Raw genomic sequence first — 27,962 nt, forward strand, 5'->3', positions numbered from 1 at the left:
ATGGGAGAGAGAGAGAGAGAGAGAGAGAAAGTATGGTCAATTCATTTCTATGATAGAGAATACTGTAACATGCTTGATACCCATCAAGAGTGATGAGATGGTTGGAACCCAAAACTTGCTTGAACTTGACACTCTTAACAACTACTATAGTAGCTCAAACCCTTCAAAATTTAGAGCCAATTGAACCATTCATATTTGCTGGAGTCAGAAATGGAAAAGACAACCACAAAAAAACTAATAAAGTAGGGAAGATGAATGGAAATATTGCATCAATAAAATATCTACTTGCAAGAAGTGTGCAAGAAACATAAAAACACGATCAGAAAAATTGGTATTGGTTATGGTTCTGTTGTTAATTTTAAAGAAAAACCTGAATTTGATCATGGTTTTATCCATAATCATCTACTTACCTCACATTTAACTAATTGGCTCAACCTAGATCAAAGAAGGCAGTTGCTGCCCAAACTCCAGTGTCTACAACTAAAAAAACGGAATAACACAATTCACACATCAGAATCCAAAATAGGGAAGAAGGGAGGATCATAGCATCAACCTCCGATGAAATAATCGTGGAATCGCCGACAGTGCTCTAACCCGCTGGCACAGTTAATCATATTTAGTTCATCTGGAGTTACTGATCTTTCAAGGGGATTGAATGGCTTCTTCTCAACATCTCGAGATAATGCAATCATCATATTTGAAGAAAAAAATATCCACCAAGGTATTGAAGTGTGAATGATACCCTCCAATGGTATGTGGTGAATGAAGAGCCTCACCTAACCCATCATTCTCCCCAAACAAATATCACAATACCCGTTTATAGACTACCTATCCAATCTGAGGAAGAATAAATAGAAAGCAACATAGCATGAGCAAAATCTTGTTTAGAAAGTACAATTGATGATACAAAGAAACCATCCCTCCATAGTCCCTCCATAGTGTCCAATATTCCAAAGCAACAGTTACCGCAGTAACATGGCCATGCCAAGATTCACCCAGTCCTTCAGCTTTTCCCATAACTGCAGGCATGTAAGATACATTGTCAATGGAATATCTGAAGTAAGCTCCAGGAAGAGAACTTCCACATAGAGAGGAGAGATCATCCAATAGTATAGTACTCAGGACTAAAGAAGGATCTAATATTTATAGGCCAACAGAGAAGTACCCAGGACTAAAGAAGGATCTAATATGTATAGGCCTCTTCTTTTAAGTACCGAAGCATTGTAAGTTCTAAGGATAATTATGGATTTTTTTTCTTTTTCTACCCCATTTTTTTTGGGGGGTGGGTGATGGTGGTAAATGAAGGTGAATTATGTAGGAAGTAGGGTTGTAGAACTGTGGAAACAACAGTTTCAAAGAAAAATTATAATGAAAGAGAAATAGATTAAAAAATAAGTTCCACATTGATTCTACGGGAATCAGGTCAACAAATCTCTGGCGATCACCCAAGCATCAAACAGTCAAGACATCTGAAGGGAAACCCAAACAGAAGCACAGTAGCAACAATATTTTGTAAATTCCAATGGAAGAGAACTTTACATAGATATTTATCCAGGAAAAAGAAGAAAGAAATCTTTAAATAGAATTACCATTAGTGGAGGACTAATATGACTAAATTTCTGAAATAAATACAGACCCATCATATAGTGATATCTTCAGTTCTTCAAAGTGTAACTGAAACCTCTCTACTATCACCGCAAACAAGCAAAACGATGAACTTTGAACATGGATATAATGCCTAAAGAAACATGATAGAAATAAGACATGTGGTAAGCTCAGGATTCTAAGCTTAAAATTTAAACAACTCAAACTTCAGTAAAACTAACAATGCAAAAAAAAAAACCATACAATCTTAGGAGTACTATTTTGAAATATCTCAAAAAATATAAATTCAATGGAGTAGATAGTACAGAGACCAACATTGTTTTGAGTGCCCATTAGACTATTGGGCCCAACGGTACACCAGTGAACCTCCTTGGAAAAATGACTCATTTCTCCTGAAAACGGTCTAATCTGCTACCCGAATCATCTATAAAAAGAAGGAACCAACAACTATTATATCTGCAGTACACTTTTCGACATCCCCTCCTCACCGCAATGTTAGCAATCTCTAAGCTTTACAATTCGCACCACATGATACAGTAGCTAGAAAACAGAGTAGATTCATGTTACCAGATACTAAATTACAGGTTCCAACGATGAGCAGTCCTATAACAGAACATTGATCATATAATGTGCTATTAAAACCTGAATTCTAGTGGGTTTATTGACATCACAATACCCTTCTGCAAGAGCATATTGACCTTAAAATCAAGTTTCTCTTCCAATGAATAATCATAAATTTTGTAAAAGAATCAAGATGACTGAAGAATTACAGCCGAGGAAGCATATAGACCAAGAAAACAAAATAGATACAATGACACTTCATACAATGGCGACACTGATGTAGATCAAAATATGAAGAAAAAAGACCAAAACACTGTTCACGATACTGTTCACATGACTGTGTCAGAGTCCATATTTGCCTTGTGTGGGGATGCTTTTTAGAAGATCTTGTGGGCCCATCACGTGGAGAAAGATTCTATCCTAATGGTGCCATATTTTATTTTCTATTTTCAGTTTTAGAAAGTATATTTTATTTCATTGCAATAGAATCTTAGGTAGTTTCTAATTTCAATTGAAATAGTAACCAAGCTCATTACCTAAGAAACCCAAGAGCACCTTGAATGATTCCAGCAACAAATGTTAATGCTAGGCGACGATACTCAACCTCATTCTTAATAGGATCAATATCATTTTGAAGCAGAGAGCCAAGCAAGAGAGATGAAAACTGAACTATAAACTTCTTTATAATATGATGACCTTCCAAAATGTAGAAGATCTGAAAAATTATCCTATTGTTATGCCATTTTTGTTTAAGGGAGAGAAGGAATTACCTCAGAAAGAAACACTTCAATGCAATCAGATCAAAAGATTAAAATGAAGAAAAACCATAAATCAAAGATCAACAAATAATTGAAGGTGGAAAAAACAACCATTCACAGATTTACATTGCAAAGCACTTAATAAGACATAGAGAGAGAAAGAGAGAGAAGATGGAGATATAAAAAGATGTAAGAGAGAGGGTTGTGTGGTGAAAGCTGTATGCGAGGGGAGAGAGAAAGAGAGATAAGTTACAAACCAATTTGTATTTAAAAGAGGAACCATATGTTGCTGCAATACAGAAATCTGGCTGTAAATCTCTCAAATTGGACTATCATGTTTCCTGCAAAATAATTACACGGAATGGATAGTTCATGAGCACAAAACATGTTCAATATATCAATGAGTTTAAAACAAAGAAATAAACAAAGAGGAAAGACTATTCATCTAAAGAAGCATGTAGGTGGATGATGTTCAAACAACAATTAGAGTTGAAGCTCTCCATTAAAGTTTATTGTCATCCTCATGGCCTATTCAATGGAGAGGTCGTCTATTCAAGGGCCATGATAACTTTTACCATAAGTACCAAGGCAGTGAGGAAGATATATAGATTTTCTAAAATTTGCATGCGCCAGAGGGGGATGGTATCTGTATTTGTCAAGACAGAGTATGTCCATCTCACCCAAATAATATTTCATAGCAACAGAAATTAACATTACCTCTCGAGCTTGTTTGGGTGTCAAAAAGGGGTCGTGTGGAAAACTTCTATCAATAGCATCTTGTGCAATAGGTGAAGGCATAATTTTTCTCCCTCTATCTCTTCCAGAAGGTGACGCCATAATGATTGATGCAACCTAAGATGAACTAATTAGAATTCAAATTTTTTGTTCACACTCCACATTCATCCATCTATTCAAATCCTCTCGAGCATGATCAAAAGTCCATGCAAGCTAACATTCCTACTCAATAGACTCAAAAGCATTAATAATAATAGAACATAGAAAATTACAGAGATTTGAAACATCAGTCGGCTTGAAAACAAAAGAATTTCCAAAGGGAAAAGATAAAACTATCCGTTATTGATATTCCAGAGCAAAGAGTGTGGAAATGGGTTGTAATGAAGGGGTTTTGCAGAGAGGGGGGAAATGGATTATGAAAACAATTAATTGATAAATTGCTATCATAATCCAATTAATAGAAAATGATTAACGCTAAAATCTAGAAAAGATCGTGTTTCACCTCAGGGCCGATCATTATAAAATCAAAATTGCTATGCACAGCACAACACCATACCTTAGGTCAATTCATTAAACATAAAAATACCTTAAAAATCAGCAAACAGAGACAGGGTTGCAAATCTTTGAATGTGGGATGGGGATTGGGTGGGTAGGGGTTTTGCAGAGAGGGTAGAAATGGATTATGACAACAATTAATTGATAAATTTCTGTCACAATCCTATTAATAGCAAATGATTAAAGCTAAAATCTAGAAAAGCTCATGTTTCACCTCAGGAAACAAAAAGAGAGAGAGAAACATAGATAACAAAAAGATCTGAGAGGAGGCATAAGAAGAACAGAGGGAAAATTAAAAACAGAATGTAAAATGTACATTACAAATAATAAAACAACCATCACCCATGGCTCATTTGAACTATAATTTGATATCACCCCGAATCTAATTTGAATTATAATGTGATTAAGATAAGAATCGCATAGGGTTTGGCAAATCAACGATCAGAGAAATAAATCATTCCAAAATAGCGGCACTGACCGTATGCTCGCAAGATCACAAATTAAATAAAACAAAATATAATAAAAAAAGTAGACTAAGAAAAAATCACAAGATACCTGGCCGTAGTAATTCCTGGAGTTGATGTCGACACCATTCTCGAACAAAAAGGCAACAATCTTGAGAAATAGCTTATATAGGGATTCAATAGTTTTTTTTTGTCGCAGAGGGGGAGAGAGGTGAAAGGTCGTGAAAGAGAGAGGGGGAGCCAGGGGAGAGAGAGATATGGATGGGAGAGGGAGAGAAAATACGAGATGAAAGAGGGGATCAGGAAGGAAAGAAAGAGAGAGAGTGACGAAGCGACCTACCTTCTCGCAGAGGTTGTGTATGAGGGTAAATCAGAAGCGTCTGAAAGAAAGGGGGTGACGTGTGGTATCTTTTGTATGGGGATGCGTCTGTTCACGCGGGTAAAAGAGTCTATGAGAGGAATCTAAGGGGTATTTTGGGAATCTAAAAAATTAGACAAAAAATTTTGAGTACGTACTTTTATAGGGTACTAGAAAAAATGCACGTGTAAGCATTTGTTCAGTGTTTGAAGAGCAAATTATTTTGATTAATAAGGTAATGAGACTTTCTCAGTGTACAAAATAGTATAGTACTTGACTTTTTTTCAATAAATATTGATGCATATCATAAAACATTATGATATAGAAAAATGAGAGATAGAATAGTAGAAATGAATACTAATAAATACACACTGAAGGAGCAATGGTAGATAGCTTTGTCGTTTGTAGCAATTGATTTTACAAACTTGGGAAAAAGAAATGGTGATTGAATTAACATGAGGTTAAAACATTTAAAATATCATCAAGATTTTGTATCCATTGAAGACTGTATTTTTAAAATGGGCCAAGGCATTTTAGTAGAAGAGAAATTAGCTAAAATTAATTTTTTTTTAAATGAAAACTCTGGGTTGAAAGAGAAAGATTTATATTTCCAAACTTTCATAAATGTTCTATAATAATGTAAAATGAGAACCTTGACCATTTCCTTTTGAACTATTTATTGATTGAGATATTTATTGTTCTAATATGATATAATTCTCCAATTCTTTATAGATATTTTAACAATCCAAAAATAAAAAACATTATGTGTTTTAGTAGGATAGAAGTTGAAGATTTTTTTATGTGTTAATCCCTACTATTCTTCTTTTATCCTTCTCTTATATGATTTGGTGTTGAAGTTTTCTATGCACTCTGACATCTCTCCCTAAAGACTTGAATGCTCAAAGTGAATAAATATAAGAGTTAATTCCTTTATGATGTTAAAAGACCTTTAAAATTAAAGGAAGTAGTTTTCAGTCCGGGAGTGTGGCCTACGCCAACACTCCCATGTGTCTATCTCTCTCCTCCTCAAAACAAGGGGGCTGAGGTCTCTTTTCAAATGGGGAGGAGAGAGAAGCTCATGGGGGTGCTAGCATAGACCACACTCCCAGACAGAGAACTTTCTCCCTAAAATTAATTTCCTTTATATTGATTGAGCTTTGTTCCTATGTTTTATAAGAATGTCTTGTTTTAGTTTCTTTTCTTAGGTTTATTATGTTTATTGTGCAATTGTTATCAGTTTCCCAAATTTGTTCATTGTCCCCTTAAAATAAAGGGGCATAAGAGAGAGATAGGTAGACCTGTCAAGTTTCAACATTGAAACCTGTAATATTTACTTTCATGAAGCTCTTCATTGATTTAAACAGCATGGTGGAAGTACAGTTTAAGGAAACCTCCTTCATACCCACCTCACTAAATACGTAACATCCACCAACCTCTACAGTTCACAAGAAACAGTAAAAGTTTCCAATAACAACAAAATCTAAACATGAACCATCATCTGAATTCTCACATACATTATGACAAATGGGTACGCTACTAAGTTATTCTCCTTCAGTTCTTCATGGTGAGGAACTTGAAAAACTGGTATGGAGTGAAGTCTCTATTCATTGATTGAATACTCAGCTTGGTCTCCTTTTTTGCATTATCACCACAAGGGAAGAGCTGAAGTGTGTTAGAATCTCCAAATCCTCATTGTCTTCCTGAAGACTCTTTGTTTATGAGATGTGGGTTTATTGTTGTTATTGGTTCTGTATAAGATCTGGTTATGGTGTTTGTGAGGTGGGTAGGAGGAGGAGAGCAAGATAAATGCATCATCTGCCACGTGGCATGGGTTTCTGCAGAGCTTGGCCTCTGCTGTAATTCTCCCTCCTCAAACTGAATCCATACATCTGCTCTACTTTCTGCTAGGGCTGCTCTTTGCATTGAAACAGATTCCTGGAAAAGAAGAAAAATAAATAAATAAGTAAAGAAGAAAGAGTGAATTAACACAAGGCACAAAAGTCCAAAGCCACTGCTCAGTTTCATAACAACAGACCCGACAGAAAGTAAGGAGTGCAGCTTTAAGCCCTTTTAACATACAAAGCTTTTGGCCTTTTGTTACTCTTATGTGTTCCTTACTTTTCATGATTTCATATAAGCCTCCTTATGAACTTTAGACAGTCTTTACAAGCTTTTAGATGTTTTTTCTTAGTTAAAAGTGTTAGACAATGGAGATGTATAGAAGACCTCTGCAAATGTACTACAGTTTGTAGGGAGAACCCAGTTCCTGTTCTGTTCTACTTCAAAGCCTGACCCTGCACAGGAAGAGAAAAAAAAAAAACCATTAAGCTTTGCATCAAAGCACAAATTAAACAAAACCAAGCAAACCCTCAGAGAGATTTAGGGTATAAACGAAACCAAAAGAGAGAAAGATGTTGATGCAGAACAAGATGAGAAAACCCTAGGCTCAATTATTTTTTTGACCCCATATAAATGGAAACCCACAAAGAGAGAAAGACAGAGATATTGAAAGTGAGAGGATAACAGAGAGAGAGAGTTAAGAGGTAACTATTTTGCTTCCCAAAATGCAGAAGACAGTAAAACTAAAGTTTAGATTTTCAAATCAGATCGTAAACTGTAAAAGAGAAACTAAAACTGTACAGCAGAAATTCAAGGCAAGAGAACTTTTACCTGTTCGAAGGGACAAACATTTTTCCTGCTAAACAATCGAATCCGTAGTTCTAAAAAAAAAAAAAAAAAAAAGAGGTAAGAAAAAGAAAACAAGGGATAACAGAAGAATCTGAAGAAGGAAATCTATGGAGGCAATAATCAAGTTCAGAGGTCTTCCTAAATCTATGGGATGATTCTCTATTTTATTAAGAAGATTAAAAGAAAGAAGGGGCGAAAAACCCCACATCTCCATAAGGCCTGACCACAAACTGAACCACCTTGAAAAGTTCAGAGTTGATTACAGCTGAGGCAACAAATAGAAGCAGATAACATAGGGAAAAAATAGGATACCCTAAAGAGAGAATCATCTCATTTCTAAAGTCTGAAACAATTATTCTCCAATCATATAGAATATACCCACTGAGGTACCATTCCAAGCAAATACCAAGAGATCATTGACCCAGATGATACAAATTTCTGGAACATATGCAGACCATTAATCAATATGAATACATGAAATAGTCAATCTCAAACAGGGCGAAAGGGAGGAACGGCGGGAATAAATCGAAAAGAAAACAAATCCTACAATTGATTAGCTTTAGTTTTCAACATTTATCTTGACACTGTTCCACTTTGTGTAAAGATGAATACCAACAGGAATGAAGAAACAGGGGGGTTATTATGTCAGCAAACATTAATCAAGTATGGACAAAATAAAAAACAGAAGGATCAGAAAATCTGCGTGTATATATTGGATTAAAAAATGAACCACCACAAATATTGCACCAAAGAAAACGAAAAATATTCATTCCCTTTCCCTAAAATGAATGAAAGCTTCCCAACGACAACAACGATGGGATTTACACATCTAAAGAACTGATAGTCACTATAGTATACCTATATTACCCTAACCCAAATTAGCAACCAGACCTCAGAATATAATTTCATTAAACAATAATACTCACAAAGGCACAAAACCAAATCTTTCGTCGAAGAACAATCCATTAGCAACTGCAGTCAACAAAATACATAATGTAAATGCTTAAAGCGATGAGTTTAGAAATCAAAACCTCAAGCACTGCAAATTTCATGGCGATGGGAATGCAAATAAGGAAGACTCCAGCAATGGAGCCGTGTTCTGTTTTAGTGCTTAGGCCTGCAATATGGACCCTCAGTCATGCTCCAAACCTCGGTGCTGAAGCCCTCATCGGTTCCTTCAGCATGGCTGTGTTCTCCACCCGCCATGAATGCTTTCTTTCTATTTCATTACTGTGATGCCAAAAGAAACATTAATAAAATATATTCATAAAAGCCTTAATTTCTCTAACAAAACATAGTCGATATATATTCATATTTTAAAAAGAATTTATGTGGATTGCAAAGCCAGTATAAAACGAAGGGACCTAGTTCTGTACGCCTTTCAGACCTCCATACCATGAAATAATAATTCCAATGAAAATATACATAAAGGACTTTGTAGATTCAAACCACCATCCTCATGAAGTATGGAGTCATTTCCCACACCCCAAGTACTCTACCAGCTCAACTAATGACCTATATTTAAATTTTAAAAAAAAACCATGACCAAAGAAGGGAGGAAAAAAGACAAATTAAAATATAATATTTCATAACTAATATAACCCGCCTTGTTTTCCATTACAATGCTTCTATCATGTTTAAGAATAAACTTAAACATATATTTAACAGAGAAATCCCAATAAGGGAAGGTGAACTAAGAGCAACGCCAATGGTATTGCTGAGTGTAAACAGCCGAACTTCGCGTTAGTCTCCAAAACTCTCTTCAACCCAAAACAACAAATGCTTTGCAGCTTTGATCCATTGCTTCCATAACTCACGGATGAGAGATAATATGTCATATTCAGTATAATGATTGAACAATCAGCAGTCAACAAGGACAAAATGGTTTTATCCAATGTAAACACATGGCAGATCAAAATCCTTAGCATGTCAATAGAGGACGTCAAAATCCTCATCATGATACTAATTTATGATTAGACTTCTCTATTTTTCTTTAAGAAACAAAGAAAACTGGAAGGTTTCTTCCAAGTGTTATAAAATTATACAAAACCAAAGATCCTTTTTTCTTCTCTTTGATTTCACCTTTCCATTGTGTTGTTAGGTTGTGACAAGGTTTTCTTAGACCAGTCTTGCTTCACAGGTATTCGAGAGGAAGATGGGAGTGGATGGTAAGTTGTTTTGTGTTTTGGACTTGGATATTCTAATTTCCAATCTAATGCTAGGTTGACATGTCCAGCTTTGTAGACGATAGGATAAAGTAGGACACGCAAAAACCACTCTGAATCACTCCATTGCATGCCTAGGAAATTTCACAGCTAGTACATGATAAAAACACCACAGTTCACGTACAAGTATCATACTATCATGTTATAGACCTCATAGATCTTCAGAGAATTACTTTTTATTTAATCTGTCATGTCTACACTGAAGGATACGAAAACAAAGGTATACAAGGAAGTGGTAATAAATAATAAAGAATAGATCGAACAAAGGTCTATTCTTATGGGTCATCATCTATTAAAGGTCTTCAGGTCTTTTTGTTGAGTACCTGCACCTAGGTGCCTTTTCCATTTGTTTTTCTAAAGTTTCTATATTAGCAACTGAATGAATGAATTAGTTTCTTTCTCCTAAACGGCAAATAAAGAAAAAATTTATTGACTGAAAAATTACAGAAAAAAGTTGCTTACACATACAAATATAGAAAAGGGGATCAAATTCCAGGTTTTGCATGGAAGAACATAATCTAAGACAATGATCTCGAGCTCCTCAAGTAAATGCCGAGACATGAAGGCCACATCAGCTTTCACAGCTAGAAGCCATGTTTTGATTTGTTGTCCTCACCATCTCACCATCCATCAAAAAAAAAAATTGAAGGAAAATATGACAGGCAAATAACTATTCTGAATTGGCACTAATTATAGTGATCTAGAAATGTAAGTTCTAAATTAGGCACTACAATTATTGTTCCCATTACAAATACAGATTTACAATCATAGTTGTCACGGCGTCACGGCGATCCAAGTCGGTGGAGGGGTGTCACGTCGATATATCGACATGTCGCCCGCCATGGCGTTGCCATGGCGAGCATGTCGACCATGTTTTATTTTTTATTTTCTCTATTTTTAATGTGTTAATAGATGTATACTCAAGCCATGTTTTATTTTTTCTCTATTGTTTCTCAAGTTTTAAGAAGAAAATTCAGAAATCGAAGAAGAAATCGAAGAGGGAAAGAAGAAATCGAAAGAAATCGAAGAGGAAAGAAGACAGGAAGAAGAAATCGAAGAGGGAAAGAAGACAGGAAGAAGAAATCGAAGAAGAAATCGAAAGAAATTGAAGAGGGAAAGAAGAAATCGAAGAGGGAAGAAGAAATCGAAGACAGGAAGAAGAAATCAAATAGGGAAAGAGAGTCAGGAGGAAGAAATCAAAGAGGGTCGCCATGCAGCCCTCTCCAGCGCCAGACGCCATGGCGTAGCCATGGCGACGCCATGACAACTATGTTTACAATCACATAGAATCTTAAGTGAAGCGTATTACAATACCCTTCTCTAGTTCCATTTGAAGTCTATAGTTGCTGGGGGGACAACACAATAATGAAGAAAGGATATCAAAATATAATAATGCAAACCATTCGAGAGTAGTTGCTAGCTAATAGTAACATAAATTATCATCACATCCAAACTTTAAGAAACGATGGATGTGGTTTTCCAAACAAGAGAGAAGACTCAAGATCCAACATTACTACATTCATACTCCTCAATGCTATCAACACACAAGAATAGACCTTCATCATTTGCAGATTGTATTTGATAAAATTAAACTGTTAAAGACTTCAACACCCTTCTTCCATTCTTGACACCAAAAACTAAAGAACCATGAGAGAGAGAGAGAGAAACCTAGAAAAGACACTTCCTACTTAGTAGGGGGAGATGCCAACATTAGCGGAAGCGAAAAACCCATCTTTCATGAGAACGTCCTCTCCTTCCTTCACATAACAAAACACAGATATATGAGTACTGAGAATTTACTGAGTGCTAGAAGTAGAAGAAGAAGAAGAAGAAGATGCATAGTGGTACCTGCTGGCGCACGTTAGTCTTCTTCATAGTCTGGTCAGGCAGGAGACCAAAGTGGATGTGTGGGAAGTGGGCCCACTGAGAGAGATTAACAATGCAAAACAAAACAAAGCAATCAAGAAAGAAAGAAAGAAAATCCAGAAAAAACAAGTAAAAGGGATAAACATGAAGAAACCCTAGGTCGATGAGAGATTTGAGGAGGCATCGAGATTTGGGGCATTGGTCGATGGAGAGATGTGAGAAGAGTCAATGTGAGAGAGAGAAGTGTGAAGAAGAGAAGGTGAGGAGCAGGTTTTGGTTCCGTCGTTTTTAACTCTCGTTTTCTGTCAATAAAAGATCAGGACAATTTGAAGAACATAACTGCATCATGTTGAAAGAGGGAAGGACAGAGAGATACTTACAGAGAGGAGGGGCCGCTGCAATCCACTGGAGAATTAGAAATATTTCGTTGCAATCCACTGAGAAGGGAGAAGACACGCTGCAATCCAATACCCTTAGATGGAGAGTGGAGACTCGCCAGACTCGCCGCTGCAAGCCTGCATCCGTTGCCGGAAGGGATAAAATCCATAGGTTTCTTCGGTTACAAACATTTACGAAAGGGATTTAGGGTTCGAGCTTGGTTTGGAGAAGAGGAGGAATCGAGATTTGGGGCATTGGTCGATGGAGAGACCGTAATCAAAAGACCGAGGAAGAGAGAGGGGGTGAGAGGGTCAAGTTTCGATGAGGATTGAGGATGATGACAGAAAAGAGAGAGAGGTCCGTTTTGTTTGAGCCTGAGAGGACTGAAATTGGGAAATTGGAGAGGGAGAGGGAAATAGAAAGTCACACGATTAGATAGTTTTGATTAGAGAATTTTTTTTTAATTTTTGGGTAAGAATGGGATTCGACAGATTTACTATCATAAAAAACGGTTTTAAGAATTAAGAAAGGGGAAGTATTAATGTAACAAGGGTCTGTTATTTATCCAAACATAACAAGATACTAACTACCCTCTTAAAACTACAATAAGGAATGCAGTGGGAATAAATTACAAGGATAATTAAATAAAATCACATTTGTTGTCAAAAGTGAAAAAAAATCAAAGAAAAAACCAAGAATTTAAATGATATTTCACATTAAAGGGTTAAATCGTAATTAATCACAACCCATCTTCATAAAATCAACTACCCAACCTCTCTTGTTTCCGGCTTGCCTCCGACAGAGCTCAAGGTCTCCTTGATGTTCCCATAGTGATTCCAGATCATTTTCGTCTTTAGGTTCTGGCATCGATGAATTCTCCGTATTCTGCCTAGTTGGTTTTTCAATCTCTCCTGAAATTTCATTCTCTTTGCCACCACCACAGTCTTCGTGTGTGGTTTCTTCTTCCTTGTCTTCCTCGATGCCACTCTCAGACATAATTTCAATGTCAATTCTAGAATTCAGAAAATAGGGCTGCTTCAAAATTTTGTCTTTTTCTCTATGGACGAATTCTGATTCGTCTATGTTTCTGATTGAGTTAACAGAAGAACGAAACTGGTCGCTCATATCCATGGTTTCAGAGCTCACCAAATTTGAATTCTGCAAAAGGGGGTCTCTTCTAAATTTTCAATTTCTGCAGTCATTTCTACGTTCCCTTCATCAAAGTCCAATACAATTTCAGTTTGAGATGATTTCTCGAAATATCTATCCGACAAAAATCCATCCTTTGGATCGAGAGAAAGATTCTGAAGGGAGAATTCATTACTTTAACCGGCTGATTCTGGGTTGGAATCAAAAGAAAGGGAAGTCTTTTTCACACAAAAACTCAACTTCTGTATGAACATCTTCCGTACTCTGAAAATGAACTTTAGAATCGACTAACTCTTCCCTGCCACAAAGTTGTTCTTGAGTCACTGTTTCCCTTGCTTTAGCGTGAGAATCAGTGGAGGAGTTCTCCACTATTTCTTCCCTGCTTTAGGCTTTGTTTCTTGTGAAGTCTGATATTGAAACTTGAAACAGAACTTTGGAATATCTTTCTCTCCAGGATTCATTAGTGTCTGAATCCTCAAATTTGGTACTCTCAAGTTGGGCAGTGGAGCAATTAGAATCTTCCTTCTGATAACCGTCTTCTACATGAAATCTATCACAAAAACTAATCAGGTTGCAAGAACAGCAGAAATTCATTCAACCCATCAAGTAATTTCCCATATTCTGCTTACCTAAAGATATATCTGCAGATCAAGCTGATCAGATAAAACATGAAGCCACTCACAGAAAACCAGAGAGCACAAACAGAGGGCACCATCTTCCTAAACAGAAATCCAATAGCAGATCCTCTGCTCACCAAATGGAAGTGGGTATTGGAACTAAACATCATTCAGGTTGCTATCAATTCAATCCACCAGACTGCTCCTTCAGTTTGAAGCAAGGATTGAAAGATAGTTCATGAAACTCTTCACTTCCTTCTTTGGGCTTAACAAACAACAAAGAAGATGGGGTGACCAATGCTTCTATCAAATATTCAATTGAACACTTGAGACCCACAAAACCAAACACCCAAAAACTAGAAGAGACGGAAATAGTGAAGAAGATTACCTTGTCGATGTGACAGAATTGGGAGGAGGGAGAGATGACCTTTTGAGCTTAAGCCCCCCCCCCCCATCCACCGAAACGTTGATTTGGTATTGAAGAGCAGTCGAACACAGCAAAGCTGCTGTCGCCATGTCTCTCTTTCTCTTTCTCGGACATTAAATCTTGGAATGTTTTTCCAGGGTTTGGTGTGAGAGACAAGAGGGTGGGTGCTTTGTTCTTCTCCTCCTCTCTCAAAGTCTCACCAACTTCAAAAATCCTGGCCAAAGGATACGATGAAGTTACATGGGACACCTATCATCATTGTTCTGAGTTCCGACTTAGGGTGGCCGTAGTAGCAGAGAGTCGCTTCAATGAGAGCTCTTTCCCTGTCGGAAACGAGAGAGAGAGAGTACATAAGGAAAAAGATAGAAATATCATTTAAATGTTATTTTATAAGATTTTAATAAAGGAAAATGAAATGTCTTAATTGCCCTATGTAATTGAATCTTCAATGTCTCATTCATCGTTGTGTATTAGTAATTTCACTATTTTGTTATTTTTCCAAACGTAACCCACCCTTGTTACATGAATAACAACCCATTAAGAACACATAGAATAAAAAAAAACTAAGGGTACCAATTTTAAGAAAGAATATAATAACAAAAGACGGGAGAAAGAATGAGAAGAAGATGGAATTATAGATAGGAATGAAGGGTAGAATTGCCACAACGTGCTTTTATATAATAGTATGATATATATATATATATATACTAGTAAAAATGTGTGGTCATTTGTGGGGCGTGCAAGAGTCCAAGGAAAGAGCCATCAATTGTGGATTGCGAAGAGCCAAAGATCTAGGCCTTTTAACCAAGACTATTTGGGTTGATAGTCAAAATATGGTGGATTGATTGATAAACGATTGTGAGGAGGGACTGTAGGAGATATTTTCAATCTTATAGGATATTAAAACTCTAACCAAGTTTTTCTCTAAAGTATGTTTTATCAAACAATCTTATGATGTAGCATTTATAGTTAGAATAGAGAAGATTGGTCTACCTGTAAACCTAGTCATGCTGATCCAACCAGTCTGAGTGCTACTGCAGTACGTACAAACCATTAAATGGTAGAGAATAGGGCTGCAACAAGGTCGGGTTGGGCCAAGCTTTATAGAGCCCTAGCCCAATCCTAAGTCCCCTTAGCTGGGCCCAGGCCCGACCTGACCCTGACTCAGGGCCAGAAAAATCCAACCCTGCCCTCAGGGTCAGGTCAGGCTGACCCTGATTGACCCTGATCATGGGGAGGGAAAGGAAATGCATGGGTCGGAATGGACCAAGGAGAAAATTATCAATTTTACGTAGAATAACACTGTAATAAAATGTATTATATCACTTATTGTCTTCATATATAATATATTATATAACAGAAATGTGGGTGACGCTTAAAGTTATATATATATATATTATATCAATATTTATTTTCTAGTATAACATAAAACAGGGTCGGGCCGGGCCGAGCCAGGCTTAGCCCGAGGCCTCAACCCTAGCCCGACCCGACCCTGACTCAGGGCCAGAAATTTCTAGCCCTGACCTGCCTCTAGATTTAATGCATTTTTTTGTTTAATGCAACCCATGCCAATAATTTGGTAATTTTAGTTGCTACCTACCAGTTTTAAGTTATGCAGGTTGAGTTTAAGTAGGTTAAACATGTTTGGCTATAGAAAGATGTCTTGTTTTGACTTTTCAAATGCAAGATCAAATAGAAGTCCAATTAAAAGAGCAAGGGACCTAGACATCCCTTGCTCTGTTTAAGCCATACATTTAAAAAAAAAAAAAAAACACTATTTCCTATTGGACAATTTTCTCAGCACTTCCTAATGAATTGTGATGATTCATTGGTACCTATCAGACTCAATGTGCATTAGATAACTATACTAAGTATGGTTTGAGACCATTTTTGTTTCTTTTTCTTTTTCCCTTCTTTCATGGTTTACTGCTACTGTTTCCTTCATAAAAATAAGTCTCAACAAAGAGACCTGCTCTCATTGTCTGATTCCTTTATTCTCAAACCCTAATACCCATAGCCATCAATTCTTAATTTTCGTATCAAATCCTAGCCTAAACCTAGCTAGTTTCAGTCCAGTAACCTAAAAACTCAGTTTTCCGAATTGAATCAAAAAGAAATTGAACTCCTCTACGCACACACCAATATTTTTTTGTACCAATGATAACCGGCGACCTTAGACAACATAAATATAAGGAATGTCACACTTTATATTGGCTGCTACAAACAATGTAAGAAAGAGGGGGAAAAATTCCCAATTAATCATATCGAGTGCACAATTTTTTATTGGTATAAGCATAGCAGAGCTTGCTAAGTGAAACTATGCTGGACATCAATCACGACAACATTAGCAGCATAAAGTGGGAACACTTAATAACCCATCCCAGTAGCAAGGCCATTGTCGAGAAACATTAATAGCCGGAAAACAAAGACAGTTGTATAGTCAACCTATAACAACAACAATCAGTAGAAGAAAATACAAATGTAACCGATCAAAACTTATGTATCCTCTGAAAAGCCCAATAAGAAAATCTTCGATGACTGCAGAAGTGAATAGTGTATCTTCAAGAGCCGAAAGCTCACCACAATCCATATATGCAAAAGGATGTGAACAGAGATGATAAAGCTTCCAATTGATCGAAACAATGATTCTATTAAACAAATAGTTAATGAATAAAACACAAGCAAAAAGAGAGACAGAACAAGTTCAAGTTGCCAAAGGGAGAAAGTACTAAATTTTCTTAACATGGCAAGTGCTTAGCTAATAATAGTGTTTACATAAAAATGAAGTAAGTTACAGTAACAAGAAAAACAATAACATCAAGATCAATAAGGAGGATACACACCTTTTGCGAGCATGGACAAGAAGAAGCCATCATACCTGCAAAAGAAACCTCAAAATGAATTGCAATAAACCCTACAGTAAAATCATCTTGGTTTAAGACAATTATCGATTTGAACAATACAATTACCTGCACAGAACTGAGGTTTTGGCCTCTGATCGGCTAAAGAAAAGGAAATTTGTAACCAAGTGAAGATACCTAGTATAATGCATAATTAATATCTTCAATTGTCAAATACTTCATCTAAACCTGAAGGGCAATTCCATAATCAATTCATTTTTTAGTGTAATAATTGTGAACGTGTAGTACATAATCAGATTGGGCAATAAATTTTGAATTAAGTACACACAACATCGATAAAGTATAGACAATGTGAAAATTGAGAAAAATTGCAAGGATACCATCACTTAAAGATAGAGAGGTAATGGACTCTCAGTTTCTACCATTTACATTTCACATATAATGCATAACCTACAAAATCAGCACAGTTATTGACCTGCTACATTCATTTATAAGCTCCAATATTATACAACATGTCATCCAATAAAGCAAATAATTGTAAAAAACAAAATAAAATTAGAATTCCCTTTGGTGAGCTTGTGAGCAATTTTTGTGCCTTGTGGACCCTCTATAACAATAGATCATATATTATGTTGCTTTCTAACACTATACTCTGAAATGGCATGCAAACACATTCATTTAGCAGAGAAGGTCAAAGAATGCATTTCAAATACATGCCCCCAAAGTTTCAAATACTTGGGATAAACTAGATTTTGAAAAATTGAAAGAAAAATGACAGTGTAAAGTAGGAAACAACACAAGATAGATAGAGAGAAAAAGAGAGAAAATAAACAAAAAACAAAAGTACAAGATCTTATTGACAAAAGTTATGCTACACTTTTGCACTAAGAGAATGATAAGTCAAAATAGAAGTCAAGAATTTTCCTCCATAAGTCAAATATGAGCATGAGATCCATCAAACCTCATGGTAATCTATCAAAAATAAAATAATAGAAAGGTCTATTATGAATAGCATCCTAAGAGAGCGCCACCGAAGCTTAAAAAAAAAAAAAAAAAAAACTTCAGAATGTGTACTTTAATCTGAATTCTTGACAACTTTCAACCAAGTGAATACTTTTAGAGAATGCCAAAATGAGAAGAATACCTTAGGTATCAGTCGTATATACTTGCTTAGCCTCTGCATTTGGAACATTAAAAGTTTATCAAACAGGGGTTATGTGAAAATTCTGATGAGCTTGATTGCTAGTGAGTTGAGGAATTGGAAAGATTACTTACAATGATTAAAAGTAGTTCAGGCACACACCACGTCCATGGATGGCAAAACTGGTCAACACAGTATTAGCGACTCAGTGCTCAAATTCTGGGCACACACACCATGTCCACGGAATGTCCCTGCATTAGCGATTCAGTGCTCAAATTCCATTTTACAGTTTCAGCAAATGAGAACTAAACAAGAATTAGCATCATCTAAAAACATACCGAATCGCTTCAAACTGCAGTTTGATACGACTTTGATCTTACTACCACATTGCGTCAAGAAATCGCCGAGCGGTCTGCGAGTGCCGTCACCGCAAGTGGACCAAAGGGGTCGATCGAGAGAACCGGTGTGGTCCCGGCCTAGGGCTCTCCGATGCCAAAGTTAGATCTCCTGGCGCAAAGCAGATGAATAGTGATTATTCAGTAAGAGTCTTTTTTTCTCCTTTGATGGGTTGCGTACCTTGTCTTTTATAGTAGCATATGGCGGTGTATGGCAGAGTGGAGAGTCCCAGTTTGATGGCGAGTGTGCCGTTGAGTGGATAGAGGCCCTGGGTAACGGGGCTCTATCCTGATTGGCCATCTCCCCGCGGGAGGGAGTGTCCTGGTGGCATCAGGATCCTTGGTGGATAGATATCCGCGTGTGGTGATAACGTCCCTGGTGCTTGAATCCGTCTGGATGACGTGACCTCTAAGGTCCAGAGTCTTGGTAGTGACATGAGTCTTAGTGATACGATCGGGTCGTAGATGGGTGGCCCCCACAGTGCCCTCGATCCGCGGCTAGGTGAGGCCGCGTGGGTTAGGCGTGAGGAGGCCGCGCCCGAGGCCGCACCGAGGCCACGCCTGGTGAGGCGCGCCGAGGCCGCGCTGGTGAGGCCGCGCTGGTGAGGCCGCGCCGAGGCGCGCCGAGGCGCGCGGTGAGGCCGCGCCGAGGCGCGCGCCGGTGAGGCCGCGCGATGAGGCCGCGCCGAGGCGCGCTGGTGAGGCCGTGCTCGAGGCGCGCTGGTGAGGCCGCGCTGATGAGGCCGCGCGTGAGGAGGCCGCGCTGAGGCCGCGCCGAGTGAGGAGGCCGCGCTGGTGAGGCCGCGCCCGACCGCGCTGGGTGGTCCTTGGACCCCGGTTCGTTCCCCTTGGCTATGAGGCGGGTCGTCGTGACACGTGGCGATCGTTGATTGACCGGTGAATATTGGATGTATCATTTGCCCCCCACTCTCTTGGGATAGGATGTCCCAGAGAGTAGGTGTCTTTGCATAGTGAGGGGTCCGCTGCGAATAAACTTTCCTGTGGGGTTTGCCCGTAAATCCACTAATGAGGTAGGAGAGGTTAGGGGTTCAAACCTTACCTCCTACACTTTTTCTTTTTGTTTTTTGTGGGTATATGTTCCTTCCTCTCCCTTCTTCTTTCACTTCTCATTTCTCTTTCTTACTTTTTGTCTCCCCTTCTCCTTTAATTCCCCCTTTTTGCCTTTTGTCCTCTCTTTGGTGCCCACCATGTGTTTGTTTTTGGGTCACCTCCACTAGTATACACTTTGTTGCTTTTGGGCCCTTGTGTTTGGGTTGTGCTCTCTTGGTGCCCTTGGTGCCTTGGCTTGCTTGGGAAGCTTGAGTGGTGCTGGGCTTGAGTGTCTTGGCTCTTGTGACCTCTATCCCTTGATTGTGCCTCTTGGTGTGGCTGCCGTCATCGCCGTGTGCTTGTCCTTTCGCGCGGTCACCTTTTTTCTGAGGTAAATCGATCCCCACCCTCTTTTTTTTTTTTTTTTTTTTTTTTTTTTGTAGGGTGTCTCCTCGAGGCCGCGCTTGCGGGGTGTGGCCGCGGTGAGGCCGCGCCTGCTGGCGTGGCCGCGGTGAGCCCGCGCCCGGCGGGTGTGGCCGCGTGAGGCCGCGCCCTCGGCAGTGGGCGTGGCTGCCTCGCGGTGAGGCGAGCGGCCGCGGCGGGCGTGCCGCGTGAGGCCGCGCGCTCGGGCGTGGCCGCGGTGAAGCTGCACCTGGGGCGTGGCCGCGGTGAGGCTGCGCCCTGCTGGCCGCGCCTGGCTGCGCCCTGTGTCCCGCGCCTTGCCAGTGATGCCGCGCCTATGGTGGCCGCGGTGTGGGTGTGATGGACCTTCGCTCTTCTTCCCTGTTCTTCTTCTTGTATGTGATGGATCTGCTGTTTATATCTTGCAGGTGACATTCCTTTCCTTTTTCTTGCCAGTTTCGGGAGATCGCTTTCTTGAGTAAGTAGTTCGTTCCCCTCTTGTCCTTCATGTCGTTCCGGGTGACCTTGGCCCCTGCTTCATCGGGGTTGGATCTTCGAGGAGTGTTCCCCGGATCGCTTCTTTCGTGGGTACTCTCTCCTCTATACCCTCCCCTAGTGATACGATGGACGAGTGGGACCCTCTAGTGTCTCCGGTCCCCGTAGGGATCGTCACCCTCGGGCGCCATCCCCACGTGGTCGGCTGATAGGTTAGGCCCTGTTGCTAGCATCTTGTCATCCTCGACTTGGTTTCCCTCGTGAGGAGTTTCATATTCTGCCGAGGTCATGTTGCGTGCTCCTGGGCCTAGCGAGTATGCTTTCTCTCATCGCGCGGGGGAGATCTGCCTCTACCGTTCATTTTTCCTCCAGGGCCTTCGCCTTCCTATCCCTCGCTTTGTCGAGTTGGTGTTAGAGCATTGGCACCTCACCCCTGGGCAAGTGTTGCCCAACTCTTGGAGGGTGATCTTGGGTTTTTATGTCTTCTTCGCCCGCCTGGGGCGTGCCGCCACGGTTCCCCTGTTCTCCCACTTTTATCTGTTGAAGAAGGGGAATCATGAATGTTATCACTTTGCCCGCCGCGTGCTCAAGGGGCCCTATGCCTCTGTGGAGCTTCTTACGGGGATCACTAGCAACGTGAAGTATTGGAGGGATCGCTTCTTTTTTTGCCACGGTCCCCCGATGCTCACTACGGACTGTTAGGGAAGTTATTGACCTCAAGAGGGTCAATCAGGGGCTTGAGCTGAGTGATTTTGAGGGTGACTCCCTCAGCTGTGCCTGGGTCGCGATCCGTTCCACGTCCAGGAGTTGGACTCGGAGGCCTTCTGTCTCTCTGGAAGCTGAGTCCTGGTAAGAGCATTGTCTTTTGTACTTGATTGGCATGTTGGTATTTGAATGTATGTGTCATCTGATTGGTTGGTCGATCTATGCAGTGGATACGCGTCCGGATTTCAGTTTGCTCCGTGGCAATCATGCGGAGGAAGGCAAATTCTTCCGGTGGTGGTCCATCTCTGGAGTGACCGATGTTAGTGGTGCTTCGCGCTGTGGTTGTTGGAGCGAAGCGGAAGGGTGGACCAGGACATGCCCGCGTGACGAGCTCTGGCGTGCGGGTCCTCCTTCCCCGTACTTCTCCTGGTGACGATGGCGTCCCCGGCTCTGTGCCTCTGTCCCCCTCTGCTGTTCCTTCTGGATCTTCTGTATTGCCCCTTTCCAAGGGGAAAGGTGTGGGTTCCTCTGGCGGTACTGCCACTGATCTTCCCACGCCGGGTGAGTCCCTGGTGATCACCTTGGGCGTCTGGAGGGCTCGACCTTGGCCGAGGCCGGCGTGTCGCGGGAGTGGGTGGACGGGGGCTCCCTACCGCGAGGATGGCCTTGCAGAGGCTTAGTGATGCTTATCAGCTCGGACCCTCTACCATGACATGGCTTCGGTGAGTTATTCCTTTACTGTCTCCTCATGTCCATTGCTCCATTTATTTTTACCTCATTTTATCGCTTGCCATGTTGATTGTAGGTCCATCACCGTGCTGCTGAGGCGGTGCTTCGACTGGAGGGTCACGCTTCTCGTGACGCGCAGATGCAGCGCACCTTGCGTGACATGGAGAGGGAGCTCCAGGGTCGGTCGATGCCCGTGAGAGGGCCGAGGCCGACGCGCGAGGGTGTCGGGGAACTTGTCGTGGCGTCCGGAAGCTCCTAGAGGTGTCCGAGGAGCTGCGTGTGACTTCTGCGGTGCGGCCGAGAGCTCGGCTAGGGTTCTCGCTTTGGAGGAGGAGCTTCATTCATTGAGGGGAAGGCATGAGGTGGGTCGCTCGCAGTGAGCGAGCCGTGGCTGAGTTCCAGGCATCCTCTGCGTTCTCGAGCTGTATCGCGCAGACTTCAGCCCGCCTATGAGGGAGGGGTCCGGGACTTAGCCGCTTGTGTCCTGGAGGTGACCCCTGACTATGACTTCTCTGTCTTGGGGTTCTCTGAGTTTGCTGCGGCGCTTCCGGGTGTAGCTGTGGTGGAGAGCGCTCCGGTGTCAGAGGTGGAGGCTGCCCTGCCTGAGGGGGGTGCTGCTGTGCGTCCTCCTGAGGCGGACATGATGTCTCCAGCTGGGTCGGAGGTGACCCATCACTCTGTGATCCCTTGACCTTACGGTCGTCCCTGATCCTGTAGACGTCTCAACCTTTTTCCTTTTTTGAACTTGAGTTGTAACTACTATGACTTTTCTATGTGATCGCTTTTGCTTTTCTTTGATTGCCTTGTCTCTTGGTGATTATTTGCACGTTGATGCTCTTTGACCCTTGATAGTTAGCGGCTTAGGCGTAGAGCCTCAATGGTGGCATGGCGCCTTAGGCTTGGAGCCTCGGTGTTGGCATGTCGCCTTAGGCATGAAGCCTCAGTGTTGGCATGTTGCCTTAGGCTTGGAGCCTCAGCGTTGGCATGTTGCCTTAGGCACGAAGCCTCGATGTTGGCATACCGCCTTAGGCACGAAGCCTCGATGTTGGCATACCGCCTTAGGCACGAAGCCTCGATGTTGGCATACCGCCTTAGGCACGAAGCCTCAGTGTTGGCATACCGCCTTAGGCACGAAGCCTCGATGTTGGCATACCGCCTTAGGCACGAAGCCTCGATGTTGGCATACCGCCTTAGGCACGAAGCCTCGATGTTGGCATACCGCCTTAGGCACGAAGCCTCGTTGTTGGCATACCGTCTTAGGCACGAAACCTCAGTGTTGGCATACGCCTTAGGCACGAAGCCTCGATGTTGGCATACCGCCTTAGGCACGAAGCCTCGATGTTGGCATACCGCCTTAGGCACGAAGCCTCGATGTTGGCATACCGCCTTAGGCACGAAGCCTCGATGTTGGCATACCGCCTTAGGCACGAAGCCTCAGTGTTGGCATACCGCCTTAGGCACGAAGCCTCAGTGTTGGCATACCGCCTTAGGCACGAAGCCTCGATGTTGGCATACCGCCTTAGGCACGAAGCCTCGTGTTGGCATACCGCCTTAGGCACGAAGCCTCGGTGTTGGCATACCGCCTTAGGCATGAAGCCTCGATGTTGGCATACCGCCTTAGGCACGAAGCCTCGGTGTTGGCATACCGCCTTAGGCACGAAGCCTCGGTGTTGGCATACCGCCTTAGGCACGAAGCCTCGGTGTTGGCATACCGCCTTAGGCACGAAGCCTCGATGTTGGCATACCGCCTTAGTGTAGTGGCCGTGATTCGATTGAGTGGTAGGAGAAGACAAGTATTCTTGCAACATTTCTTTATTTTGACTGAAATTCACATTGCCCTTGATGTCGTCTCTGCTACTCCTCACGCTCGATTCTGTTATCACTACCCCTCTCTTGCTATGCCTCTCTTGGTAGTACTTCTTCGGATGTTCGAGTTCAGTGCACGGTCTACCTTCTTGCCCCTGGAGTCTTCAAGCGGTAAGTCCCGGCGTATCGCTTGGAGACTATGTAGGGTCCTTCCCAGTTGGGTGACAGCTTCCCCGCCTTCTGTGGCTGCGATGCACTTGCCCTCCGTAGTACTAAATCGCCCGGTGGAATAGCCTTTCCTTGACCCCGGCGTTATAGTACCTGGCGATTCGTTCTGGTAGGCGACGTTCCTTAGTAGTGCTCTCTCTCGGACCTCATCTATAAAGTCCAGGTTCGCCTGATCCGTCGACATAGGTGCGTTCATTGAAGTGCAGAACCCTATGGGACATGGCGCCGACCTCTACCGGCGCCAATGCTTCAGTGCCATATGCTAGGCGGAATGGGCTTTCTCCTGTGGGCGTCCGTACTGTAGTTCGGTATGCCCACAGGACGCTTGGTAGCTCTTCTACCCATTTGCCTTTGGCTCCTTCTAGCCTTTTCTTGACTCCTTCCAATAGCGTTACATTGGTGACCTCCACGACCATTGGCCTGTGGGTATGCTACCGACACAGCCGATAGTCGATGTTGTAGCGGTGAGAATGCTTGGAATTTGGGGTTGTTGAATTGTTTTCCATTGTTCGAGACGAGGATCCGTGGTACCCGAACTGTAGATGACGTCGTCGCGGACGAACTTCTCCATCTCTGTCTCTCGTTATCTTGGCCAAGGGTTTAGCTTCAACCCACTTGGTGAAGTAGTCGATCGCGACGACCAGGTACTTTCTGTTTCCTGGTGCTGCGGTGAAGTTGCCTAAGATGTCTAGTCCCCACATGGCAAAAGGTATGGGGTTGAGGATTGATGTCGGCTTGGTGGCGGGTAGATGGGTATCGGGCGAACAAGCGACATTGCTCGCACTTCTTGGCATATTGGATGGCCTCCTCTTGCATTCGAGGCCAGTATAGTCCCTGGCGGAGGATTTTGTAGGCTAGGGCTCGTCCCCATGTGGCTTCCACATATCCCCTCATGGACTTCGGCTAGGGCGTACTCTGCCCCCTTGGGTCCTAGGCACCGGAGTAGTGGTCTTTGTTGCCCCCGCTTGTATAGTACCCCGTCTAGGACGGTGTACTTTGCAGCTCTCATCCCGATCTTCCTTGCTTCGGCCTTGTCTTCGGTAAGACATCGTTCGGAGGTAGTTGAGTAGAGGGTCCATCCGGCTAGGTCCCTCCGTGATCTCATTAACTCGCTTTTCCTTATGCGTTGGCTCATGCGAGATCTCAACATAGATGCGCTAGCCAAATTTCGGAGTTCCTCATTGGCTAGCCTGGATAGGGCGTCAGCGGCGGCGTTCTCCTCCCTGGGAACTCGAACCATCTCAAACTTCTCGAAACCCTCGATCAACGCTTGAGCGCGTGCTAGGTATGATGCCATCCTCTCATCTTTTGCCTCATACTCTCCATTCACCGATTCACCACGAGCGGGAGTCGCTCCGGGTGGATAGGTGTGTGACTTGGATGGCTTTGGCCACCCGGAGTCCAGCTAGTAATGCCTCGTACTCTGCTTCATTATTGGATGCTTGGAAGGTGAACCGAGAGCATATTGATACTGAAATCCCTCGGGGCTGGTTAATATGAGCCCAGCGCCGCTTCCTGCTGCATTGCTCGACCGTCCACGAACATGTCCCACGATCCGTGATCTTTCTCTTCGGGCTCTCCCTGTTTGTGACTCGATCTCGGATTGGGTACACTCGCAATGAAATCTGCAAGAGTCCGGCCTTTGATGGCTGTTCTTGGTTGGAACCGATGTCATGCTCACTTAACTCCACCGCCCATGCTATCAATCGTCCGGAGACGTCCGCTTGTGCAATATCTTCTTCAAGGGTAGGTCTGTGAGGACTGTGATGGTATGGGCTTGGAAGTATGGTCGTAGCTTCCTAGCCGCCATTACCAATGCATAGGCTACCTTCTCGATCCTAGTGTACCTGGTCTCTGCATCGATCGGACATGGCCGACGTAGTAGATCGGCCTCTGGACTTTGTCTTCTTCCTTCAAGCATCATGCTGCCGACCGCGACAGGGGTGGCGGCGGTAGAGCGCAACTCCTCGTTAGGTTCCGGTCGCCCAAGCAAGGGTGGGCTCTCTAGGTACTCCTTCAATTCTCCGAACGCCTTTTGGCACTCTTCCGTCCATGTGAAGTCCTTAGGGCTTCGGAGGTTCTTCAATGTTTTGAAGAATGGTAAGCACTTATCACCGATCGTGACACGAACCTGGAAAGGGCGCGACCCTTCCATTCAACCTCTCGCACCTCTCTGACCGTTCGAGGAGGTGCCATCTCTTGGATGGCCTTGATCTTGGATGGGTTGGCTTCTATTCCACGGACTGAGACCATGAACCCCAGGAATTTTCCTGACGTTACGCCAAGGCGCACTTTGCAGGGTTTAGCTTCATCGGTTCCTCCTCGATCTGTGAATGCTTCCTCTAGGTCGTCGGTGTTGGCGGCGTGGACGCTTTTCACGAGCATGTCATCCACATATACCTCCATGTTGCGCCCGATCTGCTCCTCGAACATCTTGTTGACCATCCTCTCGATAGGTGGCCCCCGCATTCTTTAACCCGAACGGCATGACGTGGTAACAGTAGTTCTCTTTGTCGATCCGAATGCGGTGTAAGACTCATCATCCTCACACATGAGGATCTGGTTGTATCCGGAGTAGGCGTCCATGAAACTCAGCATCTCATGGCCGGCGGTGGCGTCGATCGAGGTCGATCCGGGCAGTGGGTATTCATCTTTTGGGCATGCCTTGTTCAGGTCGGTGTAGTCGACACACATCCTCCACTTCCCATTTGGCTTTGGTACCATGACCACGTTGGCGAGCCAGGTTGGGAACTTCTCCTTTCTGATGAACCCTGATCGGCTTAACTTCTCGACCTCCTCCTTGATTGCTGCTTGTCGGTCGAGGGCGAAGTTACGCCGCTTCTGTTGAACGGGCTTCCTGGTTGGGTCGACGTGTAGTCGGTGTTCCGCTATGGAACGTGGTATTCCTGGCATGTCGGAGGTTGACCATGCGAAGACATCTATGTTTGCTTGGAGGAGGTGTCCAAGTTCTTCTTTCTGTTCCTTGCTTAGCAGTGAGCCGACCTGAACGACCTTGGAGGGGTCATCCTGGCTGAGTGGCCATGGGATGAGGTCTTCCACTGGCCTTCCCCTTCTCTCTGTCAGCTCATCTCTCTGGTCACTGATCATGCTCTCTAGGCAGAGTGCCACTCCACGGGTGTTGCCATTATTCTTTTTCATGAAGGTGGCGTAGCACTCCCTTGCCTTCTTCTGATCTCCTCGGACTTCGCCTACCCCGTTCTCGGTGGGGAACTTCATCTTCAGGTGAAGTGGTGATATGACTCCTCTAAGGGCTGTCAGTGATGGTCGCCCTAAGAGGCCGTTGAAGGACACCACGGACTTGACTACCATAAAATTTACCATGATGGTTACTTGTCGAGGGTGTACCCCGAAGGTGACGGGTAGCTCTATGGTACCTCTGATGGAGGCGGTGGCACCTGAGAATCCATGGAGATAAGTGGGCTCTGGTTTGAGCTGGTCGTCCCCGAACCCGAACTGTCGATAGGCGTCCAAGGAGAGTACGTCAACAGACGCCCCTGTGTCTATCAGTACCCTGTGTACAGGTCGATTGGCTACCTCCACCTGTACTACCAGGGCATCTTCATGCGGGAAGTTTAGTCCTTCCAGGTCTTCATCCGAGAAGGAGATCACCGCCTCGGTCCTGGCTATCTTGCTTTGGGCTTCTCTGCCACTCCCACGAACCTGGCATGAGCTTTAGCTTTTCTGGTGGACTCTTGCCCTGGTCCTCCAAATATGGTGAGGATAGGAGGTCCCTTGGTGCCACT

General features: G+C 42.7%; 2 long non-coding RNA genes across 2 annotated transcripts; one reads left to right on the forward strand and one right to left on the reverse strand.

The window, feature by feature from the left end:
* LOC122640628 lies at nucleotides 1-11,727 on the forward strand. Its single transcript, XR_006329712.1, has 3 exons — nucleotides 1-30; nucleotides 7,009-7,013; nucleotides 11,614-11,727. It is a non-coding gene; the product is annotated as an uncharacterized LOC122640628 (long non-coding RNA).
* Nucleotides 11,644-25,204, reverse strand: LOC122640627. Its single transcript, XR_006329711.1, has 4 exons — nucleotides 25,194-25,204; nucleotides 24,317-24,320; nucleotides 11,798-11,872; nucleotides 11,644-11,706 (listed from the first exon to the last, which is right to left on the reverse strand). It is a non-coding gene; the product is annotated as an uncharacterized LOC122640627 (long non-coding RNA).
* Between the last annotated feature and the right edge of the window lie 2,758 nt (nucleotides 25,205-27,962).

The sequence above is a fragment of the Telopea speciosissima genome, chromosome 9 (genome assembly GCF_018873765.1).
Source record: "Telopea speciosissima isolate NSW1024214 ecotype Mountain lineage chromosome 9, Tspe_v1, whole genome shotgun sequence".
NCBI classification, from domain to species: domain Eukaryota; kingdom Viridiplantae; phylum Streptophyta; class Magnoliopsida; order Proteales; family Proteaceae; genus Telopea; species Telopea speciosissima.